An 18238-nucleotide genomic window follows, 5' to 3' on the forward strand; every position below is an offset into this window, starting at 1 on the left:
CCCAAGGGCAAGATGAAGCTGAGATATACTGCCAGAAATTTCGTAAATGGTCGGTGCTTACTAAATGGAATGAGTGCGCTCTAGCAGCTAATTTCAGAGAAGGTCTCTCTGATGCCGTGAAGGATGTCATGGTGGGGTTCCCTGTGCCTACAGGTCTGAATGATGCCATGAAATTGGCTATCCAGATTGATCGGCGTTTACGGGAGCGCAAATATGTGCACCATATGGCGGTATCTTCTGAGCAAAAATCTGTGCACCATATGGCGGTATCTTTTGAGCAAAAACCTGTGCACCATATGGCGGTATCTTCTGAGCAAAAACCTGTGCACCATATGGCGGTATCTTCTGAGCAAAAACCTGTGCATCATTTGGCGGTGACCTCTGAAAAGGCACCAGAGCATATGCAATGCGATAGTGTATTGTCTAGAGGCGAACGACAGAATTACAGGCGCAAAAATGGGTTGTGCTTCTATTGTGGAGATCCAGCTCATGTTATATCAGCATGCTCTAAACGCATAAAGAAGGTTGATAAAAAGGTTGATAAATCTTTTTCTATGGGTACCTTGCAGTCTAAATTTCTTTTGTCCGTGACATTGATTTGTACTTTATCATCTGTTACTGTGGATGCTTATGTGGATTCTGGCGCCGCTCTGAGTCTCATGGATTGGTCCTTTGCCAAGCGTTGTGGGTTTGATTTAGAGCCTCTGGAGGTTTCTATTCCCTTAAAGGGTATTGATTCTACACCTTTGGCTAGCAATAAACCACAATATTGGACACAAGTGACTATGCATCTTTCCCCAGACCATCAGGAGATTATTCGTTTCCTTGTGTTATATAATCTACATGACGTATTAGTACTTGGATTACCATGGTTACAAATTCATAATCCAGTCTTGGACTGGAGATCAATGTCTGTGCTGAGCTGGGGATGTCGGGGGATTCATGGGGATGCACCTTTGGTTCCCATTTCTTCATCTACTCCCTCTGAGATCCCAGCATTTCTGTCAGATTTTTATGATGTCTTTCAGGAGCCTAAAACTGATTCTCTCCCCCCTCATAGAGAGTGTGACTGCGCTATTGAGTTGATTCCCGGTAGTAAATTTCCTAAGGGTCGCTTGTTTAATTTGTCTGTACCTGAACATACTGCTATGCGGGAGTATATCAGAGAATCTTTGGAAAAGGGTCATATTCGCCCCTCTTTGTCTCCATTGGGGGCAGGGTTTTTCTTTGTGGGTAAAAAGGATGGTTCATTGAGACCTTGTATCGACTATCGACTTCTGAATAAGATTACAGTTAAATACCAGTACCCGTTACCTTTACTTACTGATCTTTTTGCTCGCATAAAGGGGGCGAAGTGGTTCACTAAGATCGATCTACGTGGTGCGTATAATTTGGTGCGGATTAAGCAGGGGGATGAGTGGAAGACCGCATTTAATACGCCTGAAGGCCATTTTGAGTATTTGGTAATGCCTTTCGGTCTCGCGAATGCCCCTTCCGTTTTTCAGTCCTTTATGCACGATATTTTCCGTGAATATCTGGATAAATTTATGATTGTGTATTTGGATGATATTTTGATTTTTTTCGGAGGACTGGGAATCTCATGTTCAACAGGTCAGGAGAGTTTTTCAGGTTTTACGAGCTAATTCTCTATTTGTGAAGGGCTCAAAGTGTATTTTTGGGGTTCAGAGAATTTCCTTTCTGGGATATATTTTTTCCCCTTCATCTATGGAGATGGACCCTGTTAAGGTTCAGGCTATTTGTGATTGGATACAACCTACTTCTCTAAAGAGTCTTCAGAAATTCTTGGGATTTGCTAATTTCTATCGCCGATTCATAGCGGGTTTTTCTGCCATTGCTAAACCTTTGACTGATTTGACCAAGAAGGGTGATGATGTTGCTAATTGGTCCTCTGCGGCTGTGGAGGCCTTTCGGGAGCTTAAGCGCCGCTTTTCTTCTGCTCCTGTGTTGCGCCAGCCTGATGTTTCGCTCCCATTTCAGGTTGAAGTAGATGCTTCCGAGATCGGAGCAGGTGCAGTTTTGTCGCAGAAAGGTCCTGACTGCTCAGTGATGAGACCATGTGCGTTTTTCTCTCGAAAGTTTTCGCCCGCTGAGCGAAATTATGATGTTGGAAATCGGGAGCTCTTGGCCATGAAGTGGGCATTTGAGGAGTGGCGTCATTGGCTTGAGGGTGCTAGACACCAGGTGGTGGTCTTGACTGACCACAAAAATCTAATTTATCTTGAGTCAGCCAGGCGTCTGAATCCTAGACAGGCGCGCTGGTCGTTGTTTTTCTCTCGATTTAACTTTGTGGTCTCATATCTGCCTGGGTCTAAGAATGTGAGGGCGGATGCCCTCTCTAGGAGTTTTGAGCCTGACTCGCCTGGTGATTCTGAACCTACTGGCATCCTGAAGGATGGGGTGATATTGTCAGCTGTCTCCCCAGACCTGCGGCGCTCTTTGCAGGAGTTTCAGGTGGATAGGCCTGATCGCTGTCCGCCTGGTAGACTGTTTGTCCCTGATGACTGGACCAGTAGAGTTATTTCGGAGGTTCACTCTTCCGCGTTGGCAGGTCATCCTGGAATTTTTGGCACCAGGGATCTGGTGTCTAGGTCCTTCTGGTGGCCTTCCTTGTCTCGAGATGTACGTATTTTTGTGCAGTCTTGTGATGTTTGTGCTCGGGCTAAGCCCTGCTGTTCCCGGGCCAGCGGGTTGTTGTTGCCCTTGCCTATTCCTAAGAGGCCTTGGACGCACATCTCTATGGACTTTATTTCTGACCTTCCTGTTTCTCGTAGGATGTCCGTCATCTGGGTGGTGTGTGACCGTTTTTCCAAGATGGTTCACTTGGTACCTTTGCCCAAATTGCCCTCCTCCTCTGAGCTGGTCCCTCTATTTTTTCAGAATGTTGTGCGTTTGCATGGTATTCCTGAGAATATAGTGTCTGACAGGGGTACTCAGTTTGTGTCTAGATTTTGGCGGGCGTTCTGTGCCAGGATGGGCATCGACTTGTCTTTTTCGTCTGCATTCCATCCTCAGACTAATGGCCAGACGGAGCGTACTAATCAGACCTTGGAGACTTACTTGAGGTGTTTTGTGTCCGCTGATCAGGACGATTGGCTTGATTTTTTGCCATTGGCAGAGTTTGCCCTTAACAATCGGGCCAGTTCTGCCACTTTGGTTTCTCCATTTTTTTGTAATTCAGGGTTTCACCCTCGCTTTTCGTCCGGTCAATTGGAGTCTTCGGATTGTCCTGGAGTAGATGCTGTGGTTGATAGAATGCATCAGATTTGGGGACAGGTTGTGGACAATCTGAAGTTGTCCCAGGAGAAGACTCAACAGTTCACTAATCGTCATCGGCGTGTCGGTCCTCGTCTTTGTGTTGGGGACCTGGTTTGGTTGTCTTCTCGATTTGTTCCTATGAAGGTCTCGTCTCCTAAGTTTAAGCCTCGGTTTATCGGCCCTTATAGGATTCTGGAGGTTCTCAATCCTGTGTCCTTTCGTTTGGACCTCCCAGCATCTTTTACTATTCATAATGTTTTTCATCGGTCATTATTGCGGAGGTATGAGGTGCCGGTTGTTCCGTCTGCTGATCCTCCTGCTCCTGTGCTGGTTGAGGGTGAGTTGGAGTATGTGGTGGAAAAGATCTTGGACTCCCGTGTTTCCAGATGGAAACTTCAGTATCTGGTTAAGTGGAAAGGCTATGGTCAGGAGGATAATTCTTGGGTGACAGCATCTGATGTTCATGCTCCTGATTTGGTTCGTGCATTCCATAGTGCTCATCCAGATCGCCCTGGTGGTTCTGGTGAGGGTTCGGTGCCCCCTCCTTAAGGGGGGGGTACTGTTGTGAATTCTGTTTGTGGGCTCCCCCGGTGGTGTTTTATGGTATTGCCACTTATTTGCCTTCTTCTATCCTTGATCACCTGTTGACACCCATTAGGGGAGTTTCCTATTTAAGGCTGCTTGGCTGCTGGTCCGATGCCGGCCAACAATGTATCAGTAGCATTCTGTTGCATTCTCCTGCCTCAAGATCCTGTTCAGCTAAGTTGAATTTTGTTTCTAGTTAATGCTATTTTTGTCCAGCTATTTGCAATGTGACTCTCTGTAGCTGGAAGCTCTCGTGGACTGAAATTGCCACTCCAGTGGCATGAGTTGTCACTGGAGTTTTAAAGTAATTTCAGGATGGTGTTTTTGAGTAGTGTTTTGAAGTTGACCGTGAAGTGACTCTTTCCTGTACTTCTGCTATCTAGTAAGCGGACCTCACTGTGCTAAATCTGCTGTTCATCCTACGTATGTCTTTTCCTCTTGACTCACCGTCAATATCTGTGGGGGACTGCTATCTCCTTTTGGGGTTCATCTCTGGAGGTGAGGCAGGCCTGTATATTCCTCTGATAGGGGTAGTTAGATCTCCGGCTGGCGCGTGGTGTCTAGGGCATCATAGGAAACACTCCCCGGCTACTTCCAGTGTCGTGTCAGGTTCAGGTCACGGTCACTTTAGTTCCCATCACCCGAGAGCTAGTCCGTCGTTATTTTGATTTCCCTGCCATTGGGAAAATCATAACAGCCGACGCCACTGAGCACATAGTGGACAAAAGCGGAATTACCACTGTCTAACGCCCTGGTATGAACAGCGTCCGACATGACAGGGGGCGACCGTACCCTCAGGTTTCCCAGGAAATCTTAAATAGAAGGCCCTTATCAAACGATTGGCCTTCACAGTTTTAGCTGGGACACATGATCTCTCCTTGGGTCCATATCCCTTCCAATCAATAAGGCATTGGAGGGAGTTTTGGACACTCCAAGAATCCATGATCTTCAGTACCTCATACTCCAAACCTTTGTTGACTGAAATCGGAGGAGGTGGGGACAATGGAGATACAAGTAAACTCCTTTTATTTAGATCTATGGATTGACTTCACTATTTCCAGAATCTCAAACGGGCCAATGAACTTAGGACCCAACTTTGCCAACAGCACTTTAAGTTTAAAATTTTTAAATGACAACCAAACCTTGCCACCTACTTTAAAGTTAACAAATACAGAAAACACCAGTATATCACAGAACAATAGTATATCACTACAATACAAATATAATTTTGAAAAACACCGATGCTCTGTAAGGAAGAGTGGGGACCACTCGAATAGAAAGGAAACTAAAACAAAATTTACCCAGATCAGTGGACAAGAAGAAGTACCAGACAAATAAATATTCCAATAAAAAAGCCTTTATTTAATCAAAGAAATGGCAAATGGTAGAACTATACCAAAATGTGCACGTAATTAGGAGCAGAGGCGTAGCTAGGGTTTTGGTTCAGGCGGGTGAAGCTTCTGAGTGGGCCCCTAACAAGGTAACCTTCATAACAATTCAGTGACGCGCCCTAATAGTGGAGGAGAACCTCAGCAGATGACCGCACTATTACTGAAGATAATCTCTATATAACGACCAACATGAATGAGGCAGCACCCCATAGGCAGACTCTAGTAAAAGGCAGCACCCCATAGGCAGAACCTGTAGTATAAGACAGCACCCCATAGGCAGACCCTGTAGTAAAAGGCAGTACCCCCATAGGCAGATTCAGAAGTATAAGGTAGCACCCCTGTAGGCAGATCCTGAAGTATAAGGCAGCCCCCTATAGGCAGATCCTGGATAATAAGGCAGCCCCCCTATAGGCAGATCCTGAAGTATAAGGCAGCCCCCTATAGGCAGATCCTGAAGTATAAGGCAGCCCCCCTATAGGCAGATCCTGAAGTACGAGGCAGCCCCCCTATAGGCAGATCCTGAAGTATAAGACAGCCCCCCTATAGGCAGATCCTGATGTATAAGGCAGCCCCCTATAGGCAGATCCTGAAGTTTAAGGCAGCACCCATAAAAAACAATAAATACTCACCTCTCTTCCTCCTTGTTCCAGCGGTGCTCTGACCTCTCGCTCATCTTCTGACAGCGGGTGCCGGGTGGTGATGTCACTGCGCCCACCGTCAGCGTCGGCGATGCCAGACGCTGACAGGGAGATGATGGGAGAATGAACGCACGGCAGCGCTCCATCCCTCATCAGTGTGGTGACGGGCGGGGGGCCCACTACTTGCACCGCCCCCCGCCTGCTCAGGGGTCCCATAGCGGGCAGCAGAGCAGGGAGATCAATTCTCCCTGCTCTGCCACAGAAGGTAACTGTATTGGGGCGCTGCACACGCCGATACAGTTACAGTAGCGTAGCTCTGGGTGGGCCCCCTCTGAGCACCGGGCCCGGGGTGATGGCCCCCTCTGCCCCCCCCCCCCCCGGTAGCTACGCTACTGATTAGGAGTCTTGCAAGAATTCATATACTTAGATTAAATAAAATATATATATATATATATATATATATATATATATATATAAAGTACAGACCAAAAGTTTGGACACACCTTCTCATTTAAAGATTCTTCTGTATTTTCATGACTGAAAATTGCATATTCACACTGAAGGCATCAAAACTATGAATTAACACATGTGGAATTATATACTCAACAAAAAAGTGTGAAACAACTGAAATTATGTCTTATATTCTAGGTTCTTCAAAGTAGCCACCTTTTGCTTTGATGACTGCTTTGCACACTCTTGGCATTCTCTTGATGAGCTTCAAGAGGTAGTCACCGGGAATGGTTTTCACTTCACAGGTGTGCCCTGTAAGGTTTAATAAGTGGGACGTCTTGCCTTATAAATGGGGGTGGGACCATCAGTTGTGTTGTGCAGAAGTCTGGTGTATACACAGCTGATAGTCCTACTGAATAGACTGTTAGAATTTGTATCATGGCAAGAATATAGCAGCTAAGTAAAGAAAAACGAGTGGCCATCATTCCTTTAAGAAATGAAGGTCAGTCAGTCCGAAAAATTGGGAAAACTTTGAAAGTGTTCCCAAGTGCAGTTGCAAAAACCATCAAGCGCTACAAAGAAACTGGCTCACATGAGGACCGCCCCAGGAAAGGAAGACCAAGAGTCACCTCTGCTTCTGAGGATAAGCTCATCCGAGTCACCAGCCTCAGAAATTGCAGGTTAACAGCAGCTCAGATTAGAGACCAGGTCAATGCCACACAGAGTTCTAGCAGCAGACCCATTTCTACAACCACTGTTAAGAGGAGACTTTGTGCAGCAGGCCTTCATGGTAAAATAGCTGCTAGGAAACCACTGCTAAGGACAGGCAACAAGCAGAAGAGACTTGTTTGGGCTAAAGAACACAAGGAATGGACATTAGACCAGTGGAAATCTGTGCTTTGGTCTGATGAGCCATATTTGAGTTCTTTGGTTCCAACCACCATGTCTTTGTGCGATGCAGAAAAGGTGAACGGATGGACTCTACATGCCTGGTTCCCACCGTGAAGCATGGAGGAGGAGATGTAATGGTGTGGGGGTGCTTTGCTGATGACACTGTTAGGGATTTATTCAAAATTGAAGCCATACATCCGGTTTGCGTTTAGTTTGACCATCATTTATTTTTCAACAGGACTATTCTGCCACCGATATACGTGGATGAGATGTGTCTGAGGGATGTGATCACAAATCGCTATATAAACAATGGCGGACAGCGTTACTCACTAACTGTGCTCCTAGTCCTTATCAGCTGTGCGTGGTGATCCGGAAGGATGATGCAGTGATACATTCAACAGGTTTTATTTACAGTACCTTGGTGAGATGAGGACTGTAGGTTAGAGGTATTACAGGATCACCAGATAGAGATAGTAGAAGCTCCAGGTTAGAGGTAACAAGAGAATCCTTTCTCCAGCTCTGCAGCACATGTGAGATCTAAGATGGCACAGAGTACAAAACAGGAAAAGAAGGAAGAAGATAGGAGGAACTAAAGACAGAAAGGCATTGTGGGAAAGTTCCTTAAGGAATATTACAGTGTGATACAGCAATGGCCAGTAGATGGCAGCAAAGTATAACAAATACAATAAACGATAGAACTAGGTATATTACCATTACATAAATGTCCATGTATGGCTGAAAGTCTATCAGAATAAACTGAACAGCACAAGGACAATGACCCCAAACACACTTCCAGGCTGTGTAAGGGCTATTTGACCAAGAAGGAGAGTGATGGGGTGCAGAGTGAAGGCAAAAGGGCCAAAAAGTGCTAAGCATCTCCTGGAACTCCTTCAAGATTGTTTGAAGACCATTCCCGGTGATTACTTCTTGAAGCTCATCAAGAGAATGCCAAGAGTGTGCAAAGCACTCATCAAAGCAAAAGGTGGCTACTTTGAAGAACCTAGAATATAAGACATATTTTCAGTTGTTTCACACTTTTTTGTTAAGTATGTAATTCCACATGTGTTAATTCAAAGTTTTGATGCCTTCAGTGTGAATGTACAATTTTCATAGTCATGAAAATACAGAAAAATCTTTAAATGAAAAGGTGTGTCCAAACTTTTGGTCTGTACTGTATATATATATATATATATATATATATATATATATATATATATATATACTGTATATACATATATTTAATACTACAAGCAGCGGACCAAATTAGGGGAAAGGTAAATAAGGCTGGTAATATTCACATAGAAAGGATCACATAGAGTCAAAACTATATAAAAAGGGCCTCCTTCAAAAATAAATTGTTCAAAGAAATTTCTAAAAAATGTATATATACAAAAATTATTATATATACTGAGACGAAACCAGAAGAATATGCACATGCATATGTGAATGTAATGTGTATAGAAAAAAAGAGGGGGAAGTGTTATATACTAACACTTTAACATAAAACATCAAAAAGTGAATACACACAAATGTGAAACAATAAAAGTGCATAAGTGCAAGATATAAATAAGTAAAGTGCACCATATACGATGCATTAAGTGCAAAAGAAAGTGACAATATAAAAAACAAAGGAGAGATTAAATGTAATGCAGCACATGAAGTGCAATGTAGCACATAAGGTGCTTAGAGTGCAAAATGGAAATAAAAAATCAATGAAGGAAAAATGGGCCTGTACCTTTAAGGTCCGCCGGTCCTAATGTATCACACACCCCGACGAGCATTTTGGAAGTAAATTCCTTCATCAGGGGGTGACGTCCTGTAAAACTAGGGGATTTTTATACTAGTAATCTGTGACGCCGATGTGTCAGACCAAAGCAGTGACGGCGCGTGCGCGGCCAGGAGGACCCGAAAACCCACAGCTCCGTGTCACATGACTGGCTGCATGGGGTCACATTACCCGGCGTTGATAGGAACACAAGACGCCACACACCGAGAGACCGAGACTCAGGTCGCACACAGTTTCAGCCTCACCACATGGGCTGATAAAGCAAAGCGAGACAGAGGTAACATATGAACTATAAGTGATCAAAAATACTGGGCAGATTGTGCATCCATCAAAGAGATAACAAAAACTACTTTAAACCCGGACCCACTAAACATTTTCTTTGGGCTAATCTGAGCAGCCCCAATATTGCTTTGAACATCCCTCCAGAGTTTATGTATGGAAACCTCCACCTCATGATACTCAGATCTAATCCTAAAAAAAATCATCAAAATGGGGATGAAAACCATACTTGCAAAAAAAGGTGAGGTTTGCATCAGAGTGCAGCAGACAGAGTTTGTATCAGAGTGCAGCAGAGTTTGCATCAGAGTGCAGCAGGCAGTGTTTGTATCAGAGTGCAGCAGGCAATGTTTGTATCAGAGTGCAGCAGGCAGGATCTGCATAAGAGTGCAGGAGGCAGGATCTGCAGTAGAGTGCAGCAGGCAGGATCTGCAGTTGAGAGCAGCAGGCAGAATCTGCAGTAGAGTGCAGCAGGCAGAATCTGCAGTAGAGTGCAGCAGGCAGGATCTGCAGTAGAGTGCAGCAAGGACTGGTATGCAACCTTACACAACCTAGACTGCAAAACAGGAAGGTTGTTCAGGCACCTCCCCAGTGGGGAGGAAGCAATATATACATAATGTCCCACAGCTATTGGCTAGGGAGCAAATAGCAAGTGCACGTGCTGACCTTTTAAGAGGGTGGGAGTGCATGCGCATGTGACCAAAGGACATGGCTAGAGGATCAGCTGGAAGCATGCAGAGCATGGGGAAGGGAAGAACTGACCGCAGCACATGGGAGTGAAGAGACATGCAGAAGACCCTGCCTGTCAAGGCAGGACTCTGGCATGGAGCTAACAGAAACCCCCCCTTTACGCCTCTTTCTCTTCAGGCCATCGTAGAATTTTCAGAGAATTGGAGCTTGAATGTTCTCCTTCGGCTCCCAGGATCTCTCTTCGGGACCACTTCCCTTCCACTCAACAAGGAAGAAGGTCTTGCCTCTCACCTTCTTCATGGCCAAGATGTTCTCCACTTCAAAAACATCATCCGAGGCTGTTGGCATGGGCGTGGAACTGGGATCCTTGAAGAAGGGACTCAGGATAACCGGCTTGGAAGGAATTTGAAATCCTTAAAGAAGGAGGCAGCTTCAATTTATATGAGACCTCGTTGATCCGCTTCAACACCTCGATAGGCCCGATAAAACGAGGACCCAACTTGTAAGAAGGACCCTTAGCCAGACGTACCTGGACAAAAGCCATAACCTTTCACCAGGATGGAAGCACAGAGGATCCAGACGCCTTTTTTCTGCATGTCTCTTCATACGAGCGTAGGATGCTTCTAATGTGGCTTTGGTGCCTCCCACAACTTCACAAAGTTGTGAGAATCAGACTGCACTCAGATGACATCCGAGTGCAGTCCTATTGGAATACCTGGGGTCGACCCGCAGATCCACGACAACGAACCTCCCAAGGGTGAGCTGACCAGGTAGACCACCCCCTATACAGGGAGTGTCAGGGGCAGACCCAAGGGAGACTATTGCTGCAGAAGCTGGAACCCGGAAACAGGTAGTAGGAAGTACAAGATAAAGAAGCTAGGCGCAGGACGGACAGAGTGAGGCAAGATGAAGTACAGTTAGGTAAGAGCTGGGAACCGGCGAGACCAAAGGAGAACTGCGAAGGGGAAGACACAAAGGAAGCAGGACAGGACAGAGACACCAGACTACAGAGTACGGAGAGGACACTGGGAGGACTGGACTGGACGAGGAGACAAGAAAGCCTGGGAAAGGCAGAGAAGCTGAACTGGCTGGACAGAGCGGAGACTCAGAACAGGCAGTGCAAAGACAATGGTGGACCTGAGTCACAGAAGCACAAATGACAGACAGGCAAGGAGCAGAGGAAGGAATCAACTTATATACATGGAGTGCTGGAGGACTTCCGGGTCACGGTCCTCCAGGATCACAGAGAGGAGATACAGAGCGCCTGCAAATCAGAAAGAGGAAGTGCTGGAGTGGGCGGTGCGCACGCACACCCGACGAGAGCCAGAGAGCAGAGAATGAAGGAGAGGACGCGCTCCTGCAGGAGGAGCGCGCCGCAGCGGGTAAGAATGAGCGGAAGGAGTGGCCGTGACAGTACCCTTCCCCTTACTCCCCTTCTTTCTAAGACCAGACAGAAACCTGGATAAAATCTGAGGAGCTTGTATGTTCTCACGGGGCTCCCAAGACCTCTCTTCGGGACCAAAACCCTTCCAATCAACCAAAAAGAGAGTTTTACCTCGAGACTTTTTCATGGCAAGAATGTCCTTAACCTCAAAGACATCTGGGTCAGAGACAGGTAAAGGAGTTTGAGCAGGAGAAACATGGAACTGATTGAAAACAACAGGTTTTAGAAGGGAGACATGAAAAGAGTTGGGGATGCAAAGTGAGGTGGGAAATTTCAATTTGTAGGTAACGTCATTGATACGAGACACAACCTCGAAAGGACCTATGTACCATGGACCCAATTTATACGAGGGAATCTTAAGACGAATAAACCTAGAGGACAACCACACTTTATCGCCTGACCGATATACAGGAGAATCCAGACGTCGTTTATCGGCATGTCTCTTAATCCTGGCCTGAGCCTGTTCCAGGGTGATTTTGGTCTCCTGCCAGAACCCTGGAGAACTCCTCGGCCAGAAGATCAGCCGCTGGTACACCCGAGACAGGGAGTACCGGCAGAGGGATACCAGGATGTTGCCCATAGATGATGAAGAATGGAGACTTGGAAGAAGACTCATTGATGTGGTTATTGTAAGCGAACTCAGCCCACGGAAGCAAATCAGACCTGTTATCTTGATGAGCGTTGGAAAAATGGCGGAGATAAGTCATCAGTATTTGGTTTGTGCACTCTGCTTGTCCGTTGGTCTGAGGATGATAAGCTGTAGAAAAATCCAGGGTAACATTCATTAGTTTACATAGAGCCCGCCAGAAACGAGAAGTGAACTGTACTCCTCTATCAGAGACTATGTGCAACGGAAAGCCATGAATCCGGAAGATATGAGAAATGAAGATTCTCGCTAATTCTGGAACGGAGGGCAATCCAGGCAAAGGGATGAAGTGAGCCATCTTGGAGAATCGATCCAAAACAACAAAAATGACTGTATGACCAGAGGACTTAGGCAGATCAGTAATAAAGTCCATAGCGATATGCTGCCACGGAGCTGAAGGAACTGGAAGAGGATGTAGGAGACCGGAAGGCAGATGTCTGGGAACCTTGTTCCTAGCACAAGACAGACACGAATCGACAAAACCTCGAACATCCGAAAGAAGGGATGGCCACCAATAATGGCGCGAGATGAGAGCAAGCGTTTTCTTGTACCCAACATGGCCTGCCAGTCTTGAGGCATGACCCCAACGTAGGACTCGAGACCTCTCGCTCACCCGGACAAAGGTTTTACCTGGTGGTAAGGAAGACAAGCTGACCGGAGCCACAAGAATAATTTTGCTGGGGTCCACGATGTGTGCTGGTTCCTCTAGAACATCGGAAGCAAGAAATGACCTGGACAAAGCATCAGCCTTAAAGTTCTTGTCACCAGGACGGAAATGTAGTTCAAAGTCAAAACGGGCAAAGAATAACGACCATCTGGCTTGTCGGGGATTCAATCTTTGCGCAGAGCGGATATATTCCAGGTTCTTGTGGTCTGTAAAGATCTTGAAAGGGTGAACAGCTCCCTCTAAGAGATAACGCCATTCCTCCAGCGCCAATTTTATGGCCAATAGTTCCTTGTCACCAATGGCATAGTTCCTCTCTGAGGAGGAGAAGATTTTGGAAAAGAAACCACAAGTAGCCAGTCGTCCGGAAGAAGATCTCTGGGAGAGTACTGCACCAGCTCCAATGGCAGAAGCGTCTACCTCAAGAATAAAGGGTTTGTTGATCTCAGGCCGACGGAGTACAGGAGCCGAGGCAAATGCATGTTTCAGAGACCGAAAAGCATCTTCAGCTTCGGAAGACCAGATGTGGGGATTGGATCCCTTGTGAGTCAAAGCAGAAATTGAGGTGACCAGAGAAGAGAAATGTGGAATAAACTGCCGGTAGTAATTGGCGAACCCAAGAAAATGTTGAATTGCTTTCACTATTTGGGGGCGTGGCCAGTCAAGCACAGCAGACACTTTCTCCAGGTCCATTTGCAAGCCAGAGTCAGAAATAATATAGCCAAGAAACGGTGGCAAAGACTGCTGAAAAACGCATTTCTCGAGTTTGGCGTAAAGACGATTCTCTCGAAGACGGGAGAGCACTTGAAGGACATCTCTTCTGTGAGAAGCAAGATCAGCGGAGAACACCAGAATGTCGTCTAAGTACACCACCACACAGGAGTAGAGTAGATCTCAGAAAACATCATTCACAAACTCCTGGAATACTGATGGAGCGTTACACAAGCCGACAGGCATGACTAAATACTCATAGTGACCATCCCGGGTGTTGAAAGCAGTTTTCCATTCGTCTCCTGAACGAATACGGATTAAGTTGTAAGCTCCACGAAGATCCAATTTCGTGAAAATTCGGGCTCCTCTCAGGCGATCAAACAACTCAGGTATGAGTGGTAGCGGGTACTTGTTCTTGATTGTGAGATTGTTGAGGCCACGGTAGTCTATACAAGGACAAAGAGTCCCATCCTTCTTCTTAACGAAGAAAAAACCCGCACCTGCAGGGGAGGAGGATTTGCGAATAAAACCTTTGGTTAAATTCTCCCGGACGTATTCAGTCATGGCTTGAGTCTCGGCTGGAGACAACGGGTAGATTCAACCTCGAGGAGGAGTAGAGCCCGGAACTAAATCAATTGGGCAGTCGTAGGGTCGATGCGGAGGTAAGGTCTCAGCCTCTTTCTTATCGAAGACATCCAGGAAAGACAAATATGCGGAAGGTAAATTGGAAGATGCCGAGATAGGACGAGAAGATTCTCTTGGCAAGACGGGAAGCAAACAGTTACTCTGGCAGAAGAGTCCCCAACGCAGGATTTCGCCAGACCGCCAGTCAATACAAGGCTCGTAAGTCCTTAACCAAGGAAGTCCAAGAAGAAACGTATGGGATAAAGAAGGCAGAACATAGAAGACGATCTTCTCACGATGCAGGATTCCAATTTGGAGTTCCAATTCTTCAGTAACCAACGTAACGGACTCCCGCAGAGGTTGGCCATCGACTGACACAATCTGTCTAGGAGTCTCCAGGGATCTGACCAGAATCCACAATCTCCTAACTGCCTCGAGTTGAATAAAGTTCCCGGCTGCCCCGGAATCTATATAAGCAGAGTCAGAGAAACGTTTATTACCCAGATGTAAAAGAACAGAAAGAGTGAGGGGTTGAGAGGGTTCAGGGATACCTAGGGAGACCTCTCTTACCTGCCCTAGGTGGAGGCGTTTCCTGGCCTCAAAGGACAGGAACGCAAGAGATGAGACGCACTACCACAATAGAAACAGAGACCTTGAGCAAGCCTCTCTTTCCGACGCTGCTCCACAGGTTTAAGACGGTCCACCTGCATGGGTTCCGGGGAAGGAGTCGACTCAGACCGAGAAGGGGAAAAATTAGGAGTAACCGAATGAAGTCGAGGAAATCTCCTCTCTCTAGCGGATTCTTGAGAACGTTCCTGGAAACGTAAATCAATGCGGGTTGCCAAAGCGATAAGATCCTCCAAAGACGTCGGAGTATCACGACCCGCCAACTCGTCCTTGATTTGAGGAGAAAGCCCCCACCAGAAGGCTCCCACTAAAGCCTCATTACTCCATCCTAATTCGAATGAAAGGGTGTGAAACCGGATGGCGTTATTGACCCACCGAAAGCGTACCTTGATGAAGGTTAAACAGAGACTCGGTGGTAGAGGCCAAACGACCCGATTCATCAAATACTTTACGAAACGTTTCAACAAAGGTGGAGAGTTGGGAAACAAGGGGATCATCCCTCTCCCAAAGGGGATTAACCCATGCCAAAGCCTCGCCCTCTAAATGAGAGATTACAAATGCCACTTTAGAACGGTCAGTGGGATACTGCATGGGAAGTAACTCAAAATGAAGCTGGCATTGGTTTAAAAACCCTCTGCACAGTTTAGGATCTCCCCACTATAGCGAGGAGGTTTAGCCAGACGGGGAGATGGATGAGGAGCTGAAGCCTGAGAGGGAATGGGAGCGGAAGACTGGAGGGCACGAAGGCGATCATCCACAGAAGCCATAAAATTAAGAATATGAGCTTGAGTGTCACGCTGTTGGACCAGCTCCTGTTGGAGACTTGCTAACAGAGAGGCGCTCCCAGGGTCGGAGGCCTGCAGGGACGAGAGTCGGGACTCCATGGACTTCAAAAAGGACATAATCCTGGACTGATTCTCCCGGAGGAATAATAATTCCTTCTGGGTAGGATTCGGGGTACCAGCGGGGTCCATGGCCTGTCTGTACTGTGAGAATCAGACTGCACTCAGATGACATCCAAGTGCAGTCCTATTGGAATACCTGGGGTGGACCTGCAGATCCACGACAACGAACCTCCCAAGGGTGAGCTGACCAGGTGGACCACCCCCTATACAGGGAGCGTTAGGGGCAGACCCAAGGGAGACTATTGCCGCAGAAGCTGGAACCCGGAGACAGGTAGTAGGAAGTACAAGATAAAGAAGCTAGGCGCAGGACGGACAGAGTGAGGCAAGATGAAGTACAGTTAGGTAAGAGCTGGGAACCGGTGAGACCAAAGGAGAACTGCGAAGGGGAAGACACAAAGGAAGCAGGACAGGACAGAGACACCAAACTACAGAGTACGGAGAGGACACTGGGAGGACTGGACTGGACGAGGAGACAAGGAAGCCTGGGAAAGGCAGAGAAGCTGAACTGGCTGGACAGAGTGGAGACTCAAAACAGGCAGTGCAAAGACAATGGTGGACCTGAGTCACAGAAGCACAAATGACAGACAGGCAAGGAGCAGAGGAAGGAATCACCTTATATACATGGAGTGCTGGAGGACTTCCGGGTCACGGTCCTCCAGGATCACAGAGAGGAGATACATAGCGACTGCAAATCAGAAAGAGGAAGTGCTGGAGTGGGCGGTGGGCACCCGCTCCCGACAAGAACCAGAGAGCAGAGAATGAAGGAGAGGACTCGCGCCTGCAGGAGGAGCGCGCCGCAGCGGGTAAGAATGAGCGGAAGGAGTGGCCGTGACAAAAGTCCTTGGAGAGGATATATGCTGCAGGGACATCAGCAGGAACCGGCACCGGGAGGGGAACTGAACACAATGTAGAACGAAGACTCTCCCAAGGCCTTCACCAACGTGATTGTTATACGAGAACTCAGCCCAGGGAAGCAATTTCACCCAATCATTATGGTGGGCATTGACAGAGTGTTGCAGGTAATTGCCCAGGACCTGGTTGTCTCGCTCCACTTGCCCATTAGACTGGGGGTGATAGGCCGAAGAGAAATCCAAGGCGATATCCAGATGTTTACAGAGCCAGCACCGCACCCGGCAGTTTAACCCAATAAATGGATAAATGTTGCGATTGCAAAATTTAGAAGACAGGCAGAGGGAGGGGCTCCCTCTGCCCTCCGATCAGCACCCCTGAGATGTCATCACTAGGGGACAATCATTGCCATGGTGACCCGATCTCGACTACATCCTGGTCACCAGAGCTAGCAAGTTAGTTACATCACGCTCAGAGCATAGTGTATCAAGCTTGTACATCAGTTTATAAAGCATAGCAATGCTCAATCAGAGCTGTCAAAGTAAAAGTCCCCTAGATGGACTAAGTAAAAAAAAAAAAAGTAAAAATATAAAAAGAACAGACAAAAAAAAATAAATCACAAAATAGTAATAAAAAAATATATCTATCTCATAGGTAGGGTCATTCTGAAAGCGGCCATACCTAATATGTGTACTTTTTTTTCATAAAAATATCATTTATGGGTACAATAAAATATAGAAAAAACCCACACCTGTCTGGAACAACCCGATCTATGATTAAGTGCTCAGCATAGAGTGCAGGATAAATGTGGTCCCAAACGTTATATAAAATGTACCCAATAAAAACGTCTACTCAATCCACAAAAAAAGCAAATCCCCACTAAGGCCCACTATCTGTTAACGGAAATATAGGTGGCTTCCCCGTTTCTGGTAGTACACAGGCTATGGAAAAGTGAAATGGCTCCTTGCCTCCGCAAGAGAAATTCAGAAAATTCTGTGTTACACAATCCGAATGCCCCCCTCCCATCTGAGCCCCAGTGTGCCTAAATCACATTTAGAATCCACATGTTTGGCATTTCTGTAGTGATGACAGCCCACCTAATTTATATGTGCATTTCTCTAGAAGCATGAGCTGGGCATCACCACATACTGGTCACTACAACGTCCTGGTGATTACAACATACTGGGCACTATAATGGCAGTATGCAATTTTCATTCAGCAACATCTACTGCTGCTTGTTTCTGGAAAACACCCACTGAGTCAAAATATTCACTACAACTGTAGATAAATTCCCAAAGGGGTACATTTCCAAAATGGGGGCACTTGAGGAAGATTCTGCTTTTCTAGCACTTAGGGGTTCTATATATGGAGTCAGCAAACTGTTCTAGGAAAATCTGCGCTCCAGGAGGCAAATAGTGCTCAGTCTCTCCAGCGTGTGTCGCCACATGGCTAAGAAGTTCTGTACAGCCACATATGGGGTATTTCTACATTCTACACAAATTGTGGGACAAATTTTCGTCCATTTTTACCCATTTCCCAGTTTGAAAATGTAAAATCTGGGTCTAAAAACAAAATTTTGGTAGTAAAAATGTCATTTTTCCTTCACTGCCCAATAGTAAAAAATTATGTGACACACCTGTGATGTCAATATGATAACAGCATCCCTAGATTAATCCAAGAGGTGTAGTTTGTAAAATGGGGTCACTTATGGGGGGTTCTGGTATTCTGGCACCTCAGGGGCACTGCCAATGTGACATGGCCCCCTCAAACCAGTCCAGCAAAATC

This window comes from Ranitomeya variabilis, chromosome 8 (genome assembly GCF_051348905.1).
Source record: "Ranitomeya variabilis isolate aRanVar5 chromosome 8, aRanVar5.hap1, whole genome shotgun sequence".
NCBI classification, from domain to species: domain Eukaryota; kingdom Metazoa; phylum Chordata; class Amphibia; order Anura; family Dendrobatidae; genus Ranitomeya; species Ranitomeya variabilis.